Source organism: Canis lupus, chromosome 25, assembly GCF_003254725.2.
Source record: "Canis lupus dingo isolate Sandy chromosome 25, ASM325472v2, whole genome shotgun sequence".
In the NCBI taxonomy this organism is placed as follows: domain Eukaryota; kingdom Metazoa; phylum Chordata; class Mammalia; order Carnivora; family Canidae; genus Canis; species Canis lupus.
In genome coordinates this window covers 20,852,382-20,868,126 of record NC_064267.1, presented here as the reverse complement: position 1 = coordinate 20,868,126, position 15,745 = coordinate 20,852,382, and positions in this window count along the sequence as shown.

Below are 15,745 nucleotides of genomic sequence, written 5' to 3'. Positions count from 1 at the left end.
ATCTGCCCAGACACCGCCTAGACAACCAAACCCAGGCCAAATCTAGGAACATGCTAAGTAGTAGGTTCCTTTGGCAATCAGTAAGCTTCTAACGCTAAATCTCTCTCAAGATGAGATGTGGGACATGTGAGCAAAATAAGAAAGGGGACTACCAAATGGGAAAGCAAGATATAAAAGGCAGAAAGTAATTTCCTGTAGACTAAAGTGGCACACAAAATAACAGTTATCCAATAAACTATACATATAACTAGCCATTCCCAAGTTCTCCCAAGCAAACCCCCCAAAAAACAAACAAAAAACAGTCTAAGAGAATTATGCTGGCATTAATGGAAAAATTAACAATTGTGTCATCAAGAAAGAGAAAACAGGAAAGTTTTGTGCTAACCAGGTTATTTTGACTGGCACATATTTACAGACCCAGAACAAAGAGCTGCTCAAATTTTTTTGCAAGTTTTGGAATGTCATCAACCTTAATTAAAGGAGCTATGTAAGGATTAATATGAATCTGAGTGATTTTCAAATAAGCATATAGTCACTGAGTTGGAAAGTAAATGTGAAGTTATCTGATGTACATATATTTTTTTATAGTGTGCCTACAAGTAGCTATTCAGCTCTCCTTGAAAATCTCTGGTAAATAGGGAGTTCGTTACCTCATGCAGTAGCATTTTCCACTGCAGCTGGGGTTTCAGTGCCGGTTAAAGTGGTACCACACTTGTCCTTGAGCTTCCTGGAGCTGAAAGTGTGAATGAGTCCTGCCACAATCAAATTGCCTAACACAAAACTAAAGTTACAAATGTATTTGCATAAAAGGATTACAAAAATTGGGGGTGCTCCTGATGCAACTACATTAACACGCTATGGGGTAGACACCCTTTTGAGTGAACGGTTTCTGCCAATGAGTGGTAGAGGCAGAAGTCAGGTGAATGGGGTGCTCCCCCTCACAGCTCCTGACATGTCCTAAGGCTACAAGTTCACTAAACAAAAGGATGGTTCAGCAGCCAGAAAAAAAAGTGAATCAAACAACAGATTCATTGCCTCAGTATGTTAGTATACTTTTGAAGGACTATCAGAACAGACTACTGACAGAAGTATACCTATGTGTTAGGTGGCATATTGAGGTATTTTTAAATAGCAACTGAATTAGAGCTAGCCCCAATTGCATGTATGCTATTAGGTAAAATGAAGATACCAAGAGTAAAATAACTCTGCTAAAATAGTAAATAACAAGCTAAAAACATGAATGAAGATTGATATAACAGTATGAATTTTTCAAAAAACACTTCTTACTACCGGTGGAGTAGGTTTCCTTATACTTATTCATGTTCTAAAGTTCATTATGGAATAGGAGTCCCAGTGAATTATGTAGAAAAATCGCCACACATAGGACCCTAACATTAGGGGACCTTGTGTTCAGTGCCAATGCTGTCCAGCATCTATTTCCTGAAATTCCTCGTGCTTCAAATGAAGCTGCTATGTATTGAGACCCCTGAAGTGATCGGTGCCTCTGGTTTTAAGTCTGACTATCTTATCTGGGGGTGCTACACACTTCTTCCAACCAGGCAAATGGTGAGGTGAACAAAGTTGTCCCCGAACTGTAAGATTCCTAACTCTAACCATCAAGGGAAAAAATAACAAGCATGTGTAAAGAAAGAGGTAAAACTCTCTTCGCTGTACAGAGTGCCTCCACAGTACCTCAGCTGGTCTGCCGAAAGACCGAGTTACTATGCCTGAAGTAAAATGCTTCATTACAGAATAGAGTCTACGAAAAAAATTCATCTACCATGTAGTAGACACTTTATCAGTTTAACATAAAAGAGGTAAATGTTAATGCTGGTTATGTTTGAAATTCTTTTAAAGCTGAAACATTACAAAACTTATGACTTGGCATCTTTTTAGAAGTGTCTTCACCTAAAAAAATTGGAAAAGTGTTAAGATCTTAGAAATTGCAGATGATTTAAACACATTCTATTCGTATGGGGGAAAATGACAACTGATGTAGAGCATCTGTGATCATTAAATGTTTTAATGTGCAGAATATAACGTTCCTAATTTTTTGGTCATCACATTAATTACTGTGATTAATGAGATTTCTGAAACCCTGCCAGGTTGTGAATAAAAATTTAACCCCCCAATTAAAAACATATAAGTACTATTCTTGTAACATTTAACTGTTTTATGTTACCTTCTCTCATTCCACAATGAATTTTAGGTGATTGAGTTTAACATATTGTACTTTCTTTGAGTCCTTTGAAATTGCAAATTGCTGTGTTTCATACAAGCTCACTAACTCTCAGTAACAGGACTATTTTATTAGTCAAACATTTTCCTCCTAATCATTCTGAGTCAATAAGAAATTTACAGTATGATTAAAAAAGCAGAACAGCTGGATGATCTATAAATGCTTCTCTTTATCTAAAGCTAAAAATGGAAGGCCTTCTGCTATACCACAAAAATAAGACATTATTAAGCTATGCTTACAAACAGACTGAACGTTTGTGTCCACCCAAAATTCCTAAATTGGGGATCCCTGGGTGGCGCAGCGGTTTGGCGCCTGCCTTTGGCCCAGGGCGCGGTCCTGGATATCTGGGATCGAATCCCACGTCGGGCTCCCGGTGCATGGAGCCTGCTTCTCCCTCTGCCTGTGTCTCTGCCTCTCTCTCTCTCACTGTGTGCCTATCCTAAATAAATAAAAGTTAAAAAAATTTAAAAAAAATTCCTAAATTGAAATCCTAATCCCCAATGTGATGGTGTATGGAGGTGGAGCATTTGGAAGGGGATTAAGGTCATGGAGGATGAAGCCTTCATGAATTGAATTAGTGCCCTTATAAAAAAGACACCACACAGCTTCCTCACCTCTTCAGCCATGTGAGGACACAGCAAAAGAATTCAACTGTCTATGAACTAGGAAGGTTCATGCCCTGATCTTGGACCTCCAGCATCCAGGACATTAAAAGAAAAGTCTTTGTTGTTTAAGCCACCCAGTCTATGGTATTTATGTTGTAGCAGCCCAAACGGACTAAGGATAAATAGTGTAAAACAATGTAGGAACATATAAAACATGCCACTTAGTTCCTCCAAGTCCTCACATACAGATTTGGATTGCCTATTCAAACATTTTCCTTATAGTGTTTCTTTCAACACTTACTTATAAAAATCAATACATATATAGAATTACAAAGCTTCAGATTATTTTTCTTCATTAAACATGTGCATTCACCAGGATAGGAAAATTACAATACAGTCATGACTGTGATGTCTAAAGAGGATGGCTATGCCTTATGACACCAAATTTAGATTCAAGAATTATCGAAACACAAAATTGTCTCCAATTGGTAGCAAAAACGTATTATGTACCCACTATGGCAAGCTAAACCTTGACTACCGTTTGTGACATGTGTGTTTGCTTGTATGTTGCATGTGTAAATTTTATCTTCCTAAATACTGTGAGCCCAGAATATTAAACGCATTTTAATTAGACTTTATTTTGAGATAATTGTAGATTCACTTAGAGTTGTAGGAAATGATATAGAGAGATCCTAGGGCCCCTCAATGGTAACATTTCACAAAACTATAGTACACCATCACAATCAGGGTATCAACATGTATATAATTCCCAGTGTTACTCAAATTTTCCCAGGTTCACATGTATTCATTTGCATGTGTGTAATTTCTGGATCTGCCACCGCAGCCAAGACATAAGACAGTTCCATCACCATGAGGAGCCCTTATGTTGCTCTCTTACAACCACAACTACCCCATCCCAACACAGAACACATTTATTTTAAATCAGTAAACAATTTGATAACCAAAATGTGTCTGGAACCAATCATAAGTGTATTTTTCCATAAAAATACGTTCAAATTTATCAGTTTCTTGATAACTGGTTTCCTGTCCCCTTTGAAGGACTTACACAGTGAAGACAAAGAGGAGGTTTCTGAAACACAAAGGAAGGATAGCCATATATCTGAAATTCTAGAAAACTCTTGAGAAGTTGGGAATTTGAAGTAGCAATAGGTCACAGCGTGTTGGTGGGGGAACTCTTGACATCTCATAGGCACCCTAACTATTCTTGTAGCCAAAAGACACTGAACATAGAACATAGGCATGATTTCTACATGTCTTGGTAAGTTTCAAGGGAAGACAAGGTAGGGGCTCCTGGGTGACTCAGAGGTTGAGCACCTGCCTTTGGCTCAGATCATGATTCCGGGGTCCTGGGATTGAGTCCTGAATCAGGCTCCCTACAGGAAGCCTGCTTCTCTCTCTGCCTATGTCTCTGCCTCTCTGTGTCTCTCATGAATAAATAAATAAAATCTTAAAAAGAGAGAGAGAGAGAAGAAAAAGTAGTTCCTTCCAGTATCTAAAATGTCTAGTCTCACCAACACTCCAGATTTCCTAAAACTAAGGGTAGTAGGTAGAAAATAATGAGTAAAGATTCAAATGACCTCTATGATACTGGTGGTCTTGTTAACCTTGTATTCTTCTCTCTTGGATAAGACAGGACTTGGAATCTAAATGCCCAGCACCTAGGCCATAATGAGAAATTGATTCTGATGTTAGATTAAGCATCAAGGGCCTTAGTAAAACCCTAGCAAGACCAGTTACCATCTTAAGTACTGAAATCAAGACAACTGGCCACAGTGTTGAAGGGAAAGATCCTCTGCCCACCCAACTCAAGGGAACATGCTGGAGGCAGATTCTTACGCTGGGTCACTTGAGTCCTGAAAGGTCCTCACGCAGAACCACTGAAAAAGCAGCATGAAAACTTCGTCCCTTCAGAGTAACATGTTTCTCTTATTACACAAATACCCTAGGCTTATAATCACTTCTAGCCTTTGTCATGAATACAGAGTAGGAATTGATTTAATCCCATGACTCTACCTAACCACTAGTTAAGAGGAGTTTCCCAAGAGAAGCATGAGAAAACTAAAAATAACTTCTATTTGACACTGTACCCCAGGACCAACCATGTCCAGTAAATTTTTTTAATATGGCAAATACATATGCATCAGCTTATACAAATCAGTCATTAAAATCATAAAAAATTATACTCATCTAATGTCTAGTAAAAAAAAAAAAAAAAAAAAAAGCCCCTTCAGTTTTAATCCTTGTTCTCTCTTCAATGACATGAACCTCAGTGCTTAAAGCATTTTTGTTCTAGGCTAATCAGTAGGGTCCTGTTATTAAAAAAAAAAAAAAAAAAGTTATTAAGTCGTTTCTAAATTATTCTCAGTGATAGTGGAGGGCAAACTTTCAGCTGAGTAGCAACATGAAAGCATCTTTCAAATACTTGTTTATTTTGAATGTGATACATTAATTTAGGATGCTTTATTTCAACCAATTTCAAGAATGTTCTTTACAATTGCCAGATCAGTAACATTACTACTCTGTATTTTCCACTCAAACCCCAGGATTAGACACAGAATCTGCATACCATACTTTAACCATAATGTTCAATTTTATCCTGTTCTACCTAAATTTTACTCTGTTTTCTCTGCACATGCTTGATTTCACAGTCTTACAAAATTGTTTCTAGTTGTTTATCAACAGTGGGATATAACATTTCCTTTCTTTCTTTTTTCATAGCATTTAGATAAAGCAGTGTAAATCCTAATGAATTTTCTCTGGTCTCCTCTGTAACAATACATACCCTTCCTCCATCTTACAAGTTAGCTTAATAGATGATCCTGTGTTCTAAAAAAAACAAAAAAGAACTTTTCCTAAGCCCATACTAGATTCTTCAGGCTGAGCTCTATACAAACAGGAATCACACCCATATTGCCATATTGCCACAATGCTTCCTACAGAACCTTAAGGATTACTGGTCTTTAGGAAATGTTAACCAAATAAAAACTCATATGTCTTCTAGCTAATTAGGATTTATTAGGTTTGGATTAAATGTCTTCATTTATAGGGCCCAGTGAAGGGTAAAAATTCATTTTGAAGAATCTCTTTGAACCTAAAACCATGCTTGTACAGACTCCCCTGTTTTTGGGATGGTTTTTCTGGGTAAATTTTCTTTTTGTGTGAACAGAATATAGCTGTAAATTTCTTCCCATGTTCTCTTCTTTCATGCTTTAACTTAATACTTAAAAGGGCTGTTTAAAAGTCTTTTGTCCACTCTAGTGGTGTCATGGTGAGACAATTTTCTCCAATTAAAAATCTGCAACGAATTCAAGAGAAATGAATTGTGACATTGAAATTACTTCTATGTCATCACGTCTTGTTCTCTGCAAGAACTTTACAGTCACTGGAAGATGGAGCAGAACAAAACCATATCCTTTCTGCGGTGCAGAGAGTGGTGGGGACAGTCAATGCATCCCAGTTATAGGTTAATACATTACCTGTTCAGATTGCCCTGGTTTTGCTCTAGATTTCTGTCACCTCAAAAAAAAAAAAAAAAAACAAAGTTCTGGTGAAAAAATAGGATTAGAGAATTCAGCTCCTGGAGCTTGTGCTACCTCCTCTGTAAATCTTCACCAAGGCAGACTAGCTCTGATGGAAAAATAATCCCCAAATAGCTGATGAGTTTAAATTTTCCTTTCCTGGGACACCTGGGTGGCTCAGCGGTTGAGCATCTGCCTTCAGCTCAGAGCGTGATCCCGGAGTCCTAGGATGGAGTCCAACATCGGGCTCCTTGCATGGAGCCTGCTTCTCCCTCTGCCTATGTCTCTGCCTCTCTCTCTCTCTCTCTCTCTCTCTCTCTCTCTAGGACTCTCATGAATAGATAAATTAATTTTCCTTTCCTAAATGATAAGGTGTTTATCTTCCCGATTTGTCCTCAAGGCATAAACAGGGCAGCACAGACCTCATTGTAGGAGCAAGAAAATTGACTCATTAGGTAAGGGAACTAATTCAAGATTGAGAAGGCAGAGGATATAAACACAACTGGCACAATATACCAACTGATGCATATACTGATTCTGAAATCCCGAGCCTGTACATTCTGGTGTTGCCCGCATGCTTCTCGCTATACACAGCCAGCGTCTGTGTGAAGGGCACCGTTGGATGGCACCACTCATGGGGAGATGAAGGTCTTCCGAAGATCACTGCTGCTTCATTTTCTCACCATGGTCTCCCTACCTCCTCTCTTTTCTCAGAGAAATCCAGTTTCCCCTTATCTTTTTATGCCCCTGCCTCTTGGTCTTTTTATACGGCAAGTTGGACCAGTTATCCAGCTCTGGCCTCAACCCCAGTGGGTAATGAACACCTTTGTTTTCCTCCTGTCTTCAAGTTAGCCGGCTGCTTCACAGGGAGCCTGTTGCTCACATTTACACTGGTGACTGACTCCTGAGTACACTTCGAGAGGTACTGGGCATTTACTCATATTTCCGCCTTAATTATCTCTGGCCCCTCCACCCATTCTTGGTCACCATATGTATCCACTACAACGCAAAAATGTCCAAACATGAATTGCTCTGTGTTGTGGGCTAACTTTTCCTCCATATATTACAGAGGACTTTGAAAGATAAGCTGCATATTTCCCTTAATCCCACCTCTTTTTCCAAACTTAACTGATTAGGCTCCATTTATCTCCACTACCCTGACTCCGCCTTACTGTCCTGACCCCTGAACCTCACAAATTCATTGTCATTCTCCTCTTCTTGAGCCCACCCTCCACTGACCCACACCCTGAACATTGTTACCACCTCCAGGATATTATCATCATCGCTCATCCTTGTTCTCTGGGATGCTGAGCAAACTCGTCTTAGAAGCCCTGAGTTATTAGGCCCAGAACTGTTTCCCTATGTGATTAACTGCTTATGTACCTAGGCACCCCATCTCCCCCATCACACTTGCACATGTATTCATGTGTGTACACACACATGTATGTACATCCCAGCACCCTACTGGCAACCAGAGGCAAACAAGGAAGATAAAGAAGTGCCAACAGGGTTGTGAGCTATTCTGTGCATTCTCAGAAACAGTAAATATAGATCATCAAAAAGATAGATCTCAGAATGGCAGAACCACATCACAATGCAATACACATGTGATCTTGCAATAGTGGGACTGATATCTATAACCATGAAAATCTACCTATCCCCTCTCACATCCTCCCTGATGCCCCATCCAGACAGAAACACAATCATAACCAAATCAGCCAGTTATTTGTCCTGGTCCTAATACTACCCTCCGTCCTGAAGTTTATTTTTTGTCCTAAAGATTTTATTTATTTATTCATGAGAGACACACAGAGAGAAAGAGAGAGGCAGAGAAATAGGCAGAGGGAGAAGTAGGCTCCATGCAAGGAGCCTGATGTGGGACTCGATCCTGGGACTCCAGGATCATGCCCTGGGCTGAAGGCAGGCGTTAAACCACTGAGCCACCCAGCGATCCCCAGTTCTAAAGTTTAATAACATTCTAGAGACATATTCCAAACTTGTTTCAGCTAGAGTCCATTTGTGGCCACTCTTCACACTCCTCTGAGTGGCCTAGTTCCATAATCACTGCTACATGAATCTGAGAAAGTTCTGGGATCACAGAGTGCTCCATTGACCTGGCATCTGGCAGGGTGGCTCAGCTGCTGCCTTCTTATATAACATCAGTCTGCCCAATCTCACTGTAAATCCTCTTTTCTAGCATTTGCAGAGTCATGAGAGGCTGGACCCTTGGTATTATTTAATGACAGAGTAGAAATCCTTTTGAACTCTCTTTGTAAATCGCTTCTCTCTACTTATTTGCTGTGTTTCTCTGAGCCCCACCTGACCTCTTTGTCACCACCTGACAAAAGAACTATTAGATCCAACTATGGATTGAAGGTGGGCCCAGTTACTTTTTACTTTTATGAGAATATTATGCAAATAAAATCTTAATTGTTCATGCTAAATACTCAGGAATTTAATTTTACCAATTATCACAGTCTTACTTTGTAATCTGTCCTTAAACTGAGTCAGACAAATGTTTTTTTAAAATTTTTATTTATTCATGAGAGACACATAGAGAGAGGCAGAGACATAGGCGGAGGATGAAGCAGGCTGCATGCAGGAAGCTGAGTCAGAATAAATCCTACTATGGTACTGTGTTACATTATCTTCTTACCCAATAAGCAATGTTGGAAATGAATGGGGTACATTTACCATACAGTTTCTCTGATCTAATAACCTCTAGGTCTACTATTTTACACTGTGTATTAAATTTAAGCTAGACAGCAGGAAAAAATTAAGGGTGAGAATATGTGGAGAGTAATCCTAAATATTTCTCAGAATTCCCCCAAGCATGGGTACGTGTTGCATTGTTTTTCTGTAGACCAGCAGATTAGAGATTCCAGAAGTTCAATAAAATCTCCCTTATGTTAAATGTTAACTAGGCAGTTATGCATCTCATCACAATACCTACTAGTAAAACACAGTGTACTAACCTTGATAAACAGAAAAGTCTGCCTAGGGAAGAACCAGGTATTTTTTAAAATAAAAGTGTCCTTCATCTTGGTATTGGTGCATGTGACTCTTGACTCATTGAAAAGTGGTGTTTTCCAATAAAACAAAACAACCATCCTTTTGTAAAATTCAAATAATCATCTTTGGATGAAAGACCAAAAAGTACTTATAAATCTGGAGAATAATGCTGAAGCATATATGTTATTAAAGCTCTCTTCCAGATGAAGAACATCTCTGAAATGAAAAGCTAAGTAATCTATCCTGTTTGTAGTTAATACAGTCCTGAATTCATTACTCTTAAAGAATTCTCCCTCTTGTGATCCATTACGGACTGGTTGAACCAAATAGTTTCTCTTTTTTTCCAAAACTTTATTATATTTTAATTGCTCAGATAGTGATAAGAAAAGGATTTAACAGAAAACTGGTCACTTGTTAGTAATTCAACTCTATTTATTGGGTATTCGTAACAATCAAGGAAATACTAGGCCCCAAATGAACACAAAAATGAACAAGATTTGGTTCCTGTCCTCAAGAACTTCACCTTTGTAAAAAGCACATAAGATATATAGTAATATAGATGATTAAAAAGTAATAAATGCCTTAATTAATAGGGAAATGAAGTCCCAGTAAAATCCAAGGGATGACAGGCATAACAGTTTTGACTGGAAGAAATCAGGGCATCTTTATAAAGAAAAAGGCAATTTCAGATAACCTGTGATGGGTAGTTAGGATTTGAATGAATTAAGATAAGAAACTCATGTGTGATGAGAGGTCAAGTCAAAAAAAAGGGCAATAAAGAACCTTGTCTCAGACTAGAACATAAAATGTGAAGAGGACAACGGTAACAAGGATGGTTGAGAGGTCAGCTGAAGCCAGCTCTTTGGACTTTGAATGCCAGCATGTAGAGCTTGGACCTTATCCTTGGGCAATGTGGACTCACTAAGGAGAAAGTAAGCGTGACAGATCTCTGCTTTAGAAAGAAGAATGGAGAGGCATCTGGGTGGCTCTGTCAGTTGAGCCTCAGGCTCTGGATTTTGGCTCAGGTCACTATCTCAGGCTTGTGGGATGGAGCCCTGCATCTGGCGCCACACTCTGAGCAAGTCAGCTGGAAATTCTTTCTCTCCCTTTCTCTCTGCCCTTCCCCCTGCTTGCACACTCTAAGTAAATAAAATCTTAAAAAAACAAAAACAAAAAGAAAGAAAAATGGAGAGAACACAGAGGCTCTCTGCAAAGCAATTCAGAAGGCTTTAGATGAACTAAGTTAAATGGAAAGGATGTATGAAAAAAAAAAAAAAGGAAAGGATGTATGAGTATTTCTAAGATGGCATTATTGAGGGCTTGGCAACAGATTGTTTCTGGAGTAAGAGAGTAGGAAGAGCCAAAAATAAATTGGAGATTTTAAGTCTGGGTGACTAAGAGAATTACAGTGTCATTAGCAGAAATAGGAAGGAGAACATAAAGAAAATAGAACATTTGGAACAATTATAATTATTAATGTGATTTTTAAAAGTCCTTTTAGTAACTCAAAACTGACATATATGAGCATATAAACATGCAATTTGACAGAAATGTTTTCTTTCAGTACACTTGGAATTATTAAATATCTTCTTGTCCTTGGACTGAGAGAGGAGGCAGTTAGTTAGATATGAGCTGGGGGCAAAAACAGTGATAAATAGGTGACACATTAGAAACCTGGAGAAACAACCTGACTTTATGGTTTCTAAGACCACTCACCATCCTGGTCTTGTGGCTCCCAAGACCCCGGGGGTTAACACACCAAGAGGCACAGGCACAGAGCAAGTGCTCTCCTCTTCCACCTCTGCCCTAGGGTAACCCCTAGACTGATCATCATGCATTTGTATTATGATTTTAGCTCCCATTCCCCTGGGGGAAGGCTGCAGAGAGTTCTGGTACAAACCTTATAGGGTCAAGAACTTCCCCCTCCTGACCTGTGGAAGGTCCTCATCCCCCGAATGACTGGAAGCAGCCTTCATTAGAGACCACCCCTGTCCATGACCCAATATCCTGCTCACATAAAAAGAAAAAAACCTCTGTAGCCTCAGGCAGTTGACACCCATGGGCCTGCCTGCTCTCTGTTGTTGAGAGTGTACTGTAAACTGCTTTGTGCTTGCTACCTTCCTTCTGTCTGTCTTTAGTTGAGCATAAACCTTTTGTGGGGAATTCAAGAACCAAGACTTCCATTCACACATCACAGGCTCTCCCATGGGTAACAGGACACCTCACATAGTAGGACTTTAAGAGCCTGCTATGCTATGAGAATATGCAATGGCATTTTGTATACTGAAAATAAAATACAAACAACAATGAATTTTCTAGCATTTAAAAATAGAATCTATGATTTGTCTTCCATAGGAAATAAAGACTCATCCTATTTAGTACCTTGACTTATTAATTCCTAGGAAGTCTTAACTGTTGTTCAAAAGTCCCCAAAACAATGAAGAGAAGGGGATTATAAAGACATGTTGAGCAAATAACCAGAAGTGAAATGGCTCAGTTAGGATGCTTTTGGCTGTCATAGGAGAAAACCCACTCCAAACAATTTAAACAGCATTAGGATTATTCTTTTTTAATCTCACATAACAAGAACTCTGGAGAGTTTTCCAGATTGATTAAATCATCAGCATAATTGAGTATTAAGATTTCTCCAGGCTTCAATAGCCCCATTTTTTCTTTAGCCCCTCAACCAGGCTCCCTTATGGAGGCTACAGGTAGCAAAAGCAACCCCAGATATGGTCTGTTCCTACTTGCCACTTGGAAACAGAAAATACAAAAGGGCTATTTCTTCTTATTTCTGTTAGTTCTGTTTTGTTTTAAGGAAGGAAAATCTTTCTCATAAGTGCACTCAGCAGACTTCCTGTCACATCTCATTTCTGGCACTGAGTGAAACATCCATTCCTAAATTGGTCACTGGCTTATAGCAACCATAACACCTCCCCTGTTAATAGGGCCAACCTCTCCCTGAAATCCGCAACTATTAAGAAAGGTAAAGAGCGGTGAGCATAATTGGGGTTCTATTAAAAAGAAAGACAATACAGATGAATGGTAGTTGGGTGACTACCAGTGGTATTTGCCATAATCCCAATGGCAGAAGAGAGAGAGAAAGAGGGGGATGGTGGGGGGGGGGGGGGGGACACAGAGAAAGAGAATAATCAACTTGAGAATGGATTGAGAGGGTGGGTTTTTTTTTGTTTGTTTTTTGTTTGTTTTTTTTTTTACATTTTATATCACTGAATTCAGAAATTGAGAACAATCTGCCCTTATTTTCTATCACTCTTTCAGGGGACTTTCGTAGCCATAGAAACTAGAACTGATTAGAATAAAGTTCTTGGCCTCTCCAGCCACCGCCAACATTTGGAAGGGAATTCAGTCACCAGAGAGCTAGCGCTGATTCTTGAGGGAATGTGAGCGTGAACCCTCCTCCCTCTGCCAAACTGGCACGGGACACTGTGGCCACTCTGCAAATGAACAGTACACAATAAACAAGCCAAGGGAAAGAGCTTTAAGTTCTAAATGCCCTCTTGAGAAAAGAGGGAAGGCAGTTCCTGGGAACAGTGAACAAACGCTGTCAGAAAAGTGGAATCATTGATTTCTATCATGAATGACTAATGATCATTATGGTGTGGTTTAGAATAGAAATACAAGTTCTACACCCAAAGAACTACCAGCCCTATCTCCTGTGATGTTCTCTTTACACTTGCTTGGTAAAAGCAACCAATAAATCAGAATGTCTTGGGTTTATTTAAACCTGTCCATCTCAGATTCATGAAAGTATTTACCCATGAATCCAATTTTTATTTCCATTTGTCGTGCCTCCGGGAATGTTCTTACTTGATTAGTGAAAGCTGATACATGTCTAAGGTTTGGGTAAGATAAATAGTGCCAACACAGCTGAGCTTTTGGTATCTTTACATCAATGTACATGGTACCTTTAGCATGTCAATTTGATAGATTTGTGCATTTGTCATCTCCAGACAATATGGAAACCTTGGTAAATTCATGCCCAAGTGTCTAAATCCAACTGACTGGATACCTATCCTTACCAGCACATTAATAGATGATCCAATATCTACTCACTGGATCATATACGAATGCTACCACAGCCAAGTGATCAAGGACACCCTGGCCTGTTTGTTGGCTGTACTGTTCTCCATTCTCCTCTATTCATGTTCTTTCAGATCAATACGAAGAATATATATCAATATATCAAAATCAAATATGATACCACAAAATAATGGTGATGATTATGATGACAATAATCATTCATTTAACAAATATTATTAAATGCCTACTAGTGTATATGCTAGGTACTATTCTGGGTTCCTAAAACAAAGCAGTGAACAAGGAAAAGTCCTTGCTCTTATGATATTTATTTATTTTTGCTAAGGCAAAAAATAATGCAGGGCAAAGAGAAAATGAAGTGTGGTAGGTGGGGACAGGTCCCAGTCCATATGTAGTGGTCTTTATGTGAAGGCCTCAATAATAGGGTAATATTAACAGAACCCTGAGGAAATTGAGAGAGCAGCCAAAGTGGATATCTAAACAAGGAATTTCAAGGTAGAGGGAAGAATGAGTACAAAATGCCTAGAGAGGAGAGTATGCAGTGTGTTCCAGGAGCAGCAAGGATTCAGTGTGAGCTAGTGATGGGGAGCAGCAGGAGGTAAGAAAGGAAGCAGCAAATCTCTCAGGCCCTTGTCAACAATTTTGAGATCTGTGACTTTAATTTGAGATGGGATACCACTGGAGGACTTTGGTCACATCAATGATATGATCTAGGGAATCTGCAAAATGAGGGAGTTCAGTACTAACTCAAAGTCCAAGGATTCAAATGAAATCATGTGGTGCAACAACCCTAAAGTCATGCCTTAGTAGAGCACGGCACCTCCTTTCAGAACTCAAGATTCCTTCATACCACTCTTCTGCAGTACAGAGCCTGTGCTCTCAGCGGAGTCTGGCAGAAAGCAGCTCATTCTGTCCATCTCCACTCTGCCTTTGGCAGTGCACACCAAGTTGGTCTTTTGCCATTCTTTTAGGCAGCTTCATATCTAAGACCCCTTCTTGTGTTTCAAGAATCCTCCACCTCATGAGACAGAGGGTAGCTCTCACTCTAGAAGATTAAAATGCTTAATACTCTACCAGCTTCCCTTGCACCTAGGACATGGCTCTGCAAATAAGACATAGCATATCTAGAGATCCAGTAGGAAGGCAGTGGCCTGTGGAAGCAGGGGCCAGGCACTGTCCATCCTTCCTTCTTCCAGGTCCAACAGTGGCAGAGGTCTTGCCAAACTACTCAAGCTAACCCACGTGACTGTAGCGGTACAAGCTGCAGTGTCCTTACCCAGTCATAGAGGTAGTGCATTGCTCTAGTTATCTATTGTCTTCACAAAAAACCACTCCTACAACTATTTGACTATTTGCACACTTTCCAATTCACAATACAGTACTGCTAACTATAGACACCATGTTGCATATTACATCTCCAGGACTCACATATCTTGTAACTGGGAGTTTGTACCTTTTTTGTCCACCTTCCTCCTTATATCCCCCAACTCTGGTAACCACCAATATGTTCTTTATTTCTATAATAGTTTTTTTTAATGGATTCCATAAATATGCATCTCTGTTTGATTTATTTCACTTAGCATAATGCCCTCAAGTTTCATCCTTGTTGTTACAAATGGCAGGATTTCCCTCTTTATTGTGACTTAATAATATTCTACTCACATTTCTTTTTTTTCCCCTTTATTTTGGGGAGAAAACTTTATATTTTTTTGATGGTTTAAAACAACAGGAATTTATTTTTTCTTTCACAACTCTAGAGGCCAGAAGTCTGAAATCAACTGCAAAACACTCCAGCAGTTTCTACACTTACCATATGACCCAGCAATTCCACCCCATGTATCAAAGCAGAAGAGATGAAAACAAATATCCACACACCAATTTGTACACAAATGTTTAAAAATGCATACAAGCCAGCGTCCATTCTTTCACAGTTCTGGAGGCCAGAAGTACAAAGTCAATTTCATTGGGTCAAAATCAAGGTGTCAGCGGAGCCAGGCTCCTCTGAAACTTTTAGGGTAGAATCTGTTCCTTAAACCTTTCAGCCTCTGAAGGCTACTGGCATTTCTTGGCTTATGACGCATCACTCCAATCTCTGCCTCAATGCCTTCTTTGCCTTCTTCTCCCTCAGTCCCTCTCTTTTTTTTTTTTTTTAAGTTTTTATTTTAATCACCCAGTGCTCATCACAACATGTACCCTCCTTAATCCCCACCACCTGTTTCACCCAACCCCTCACCCACCTCCTCCCTGGTAACCATCAGTTTGTTCTCTGTAGTTGAGTGTATTTCTTG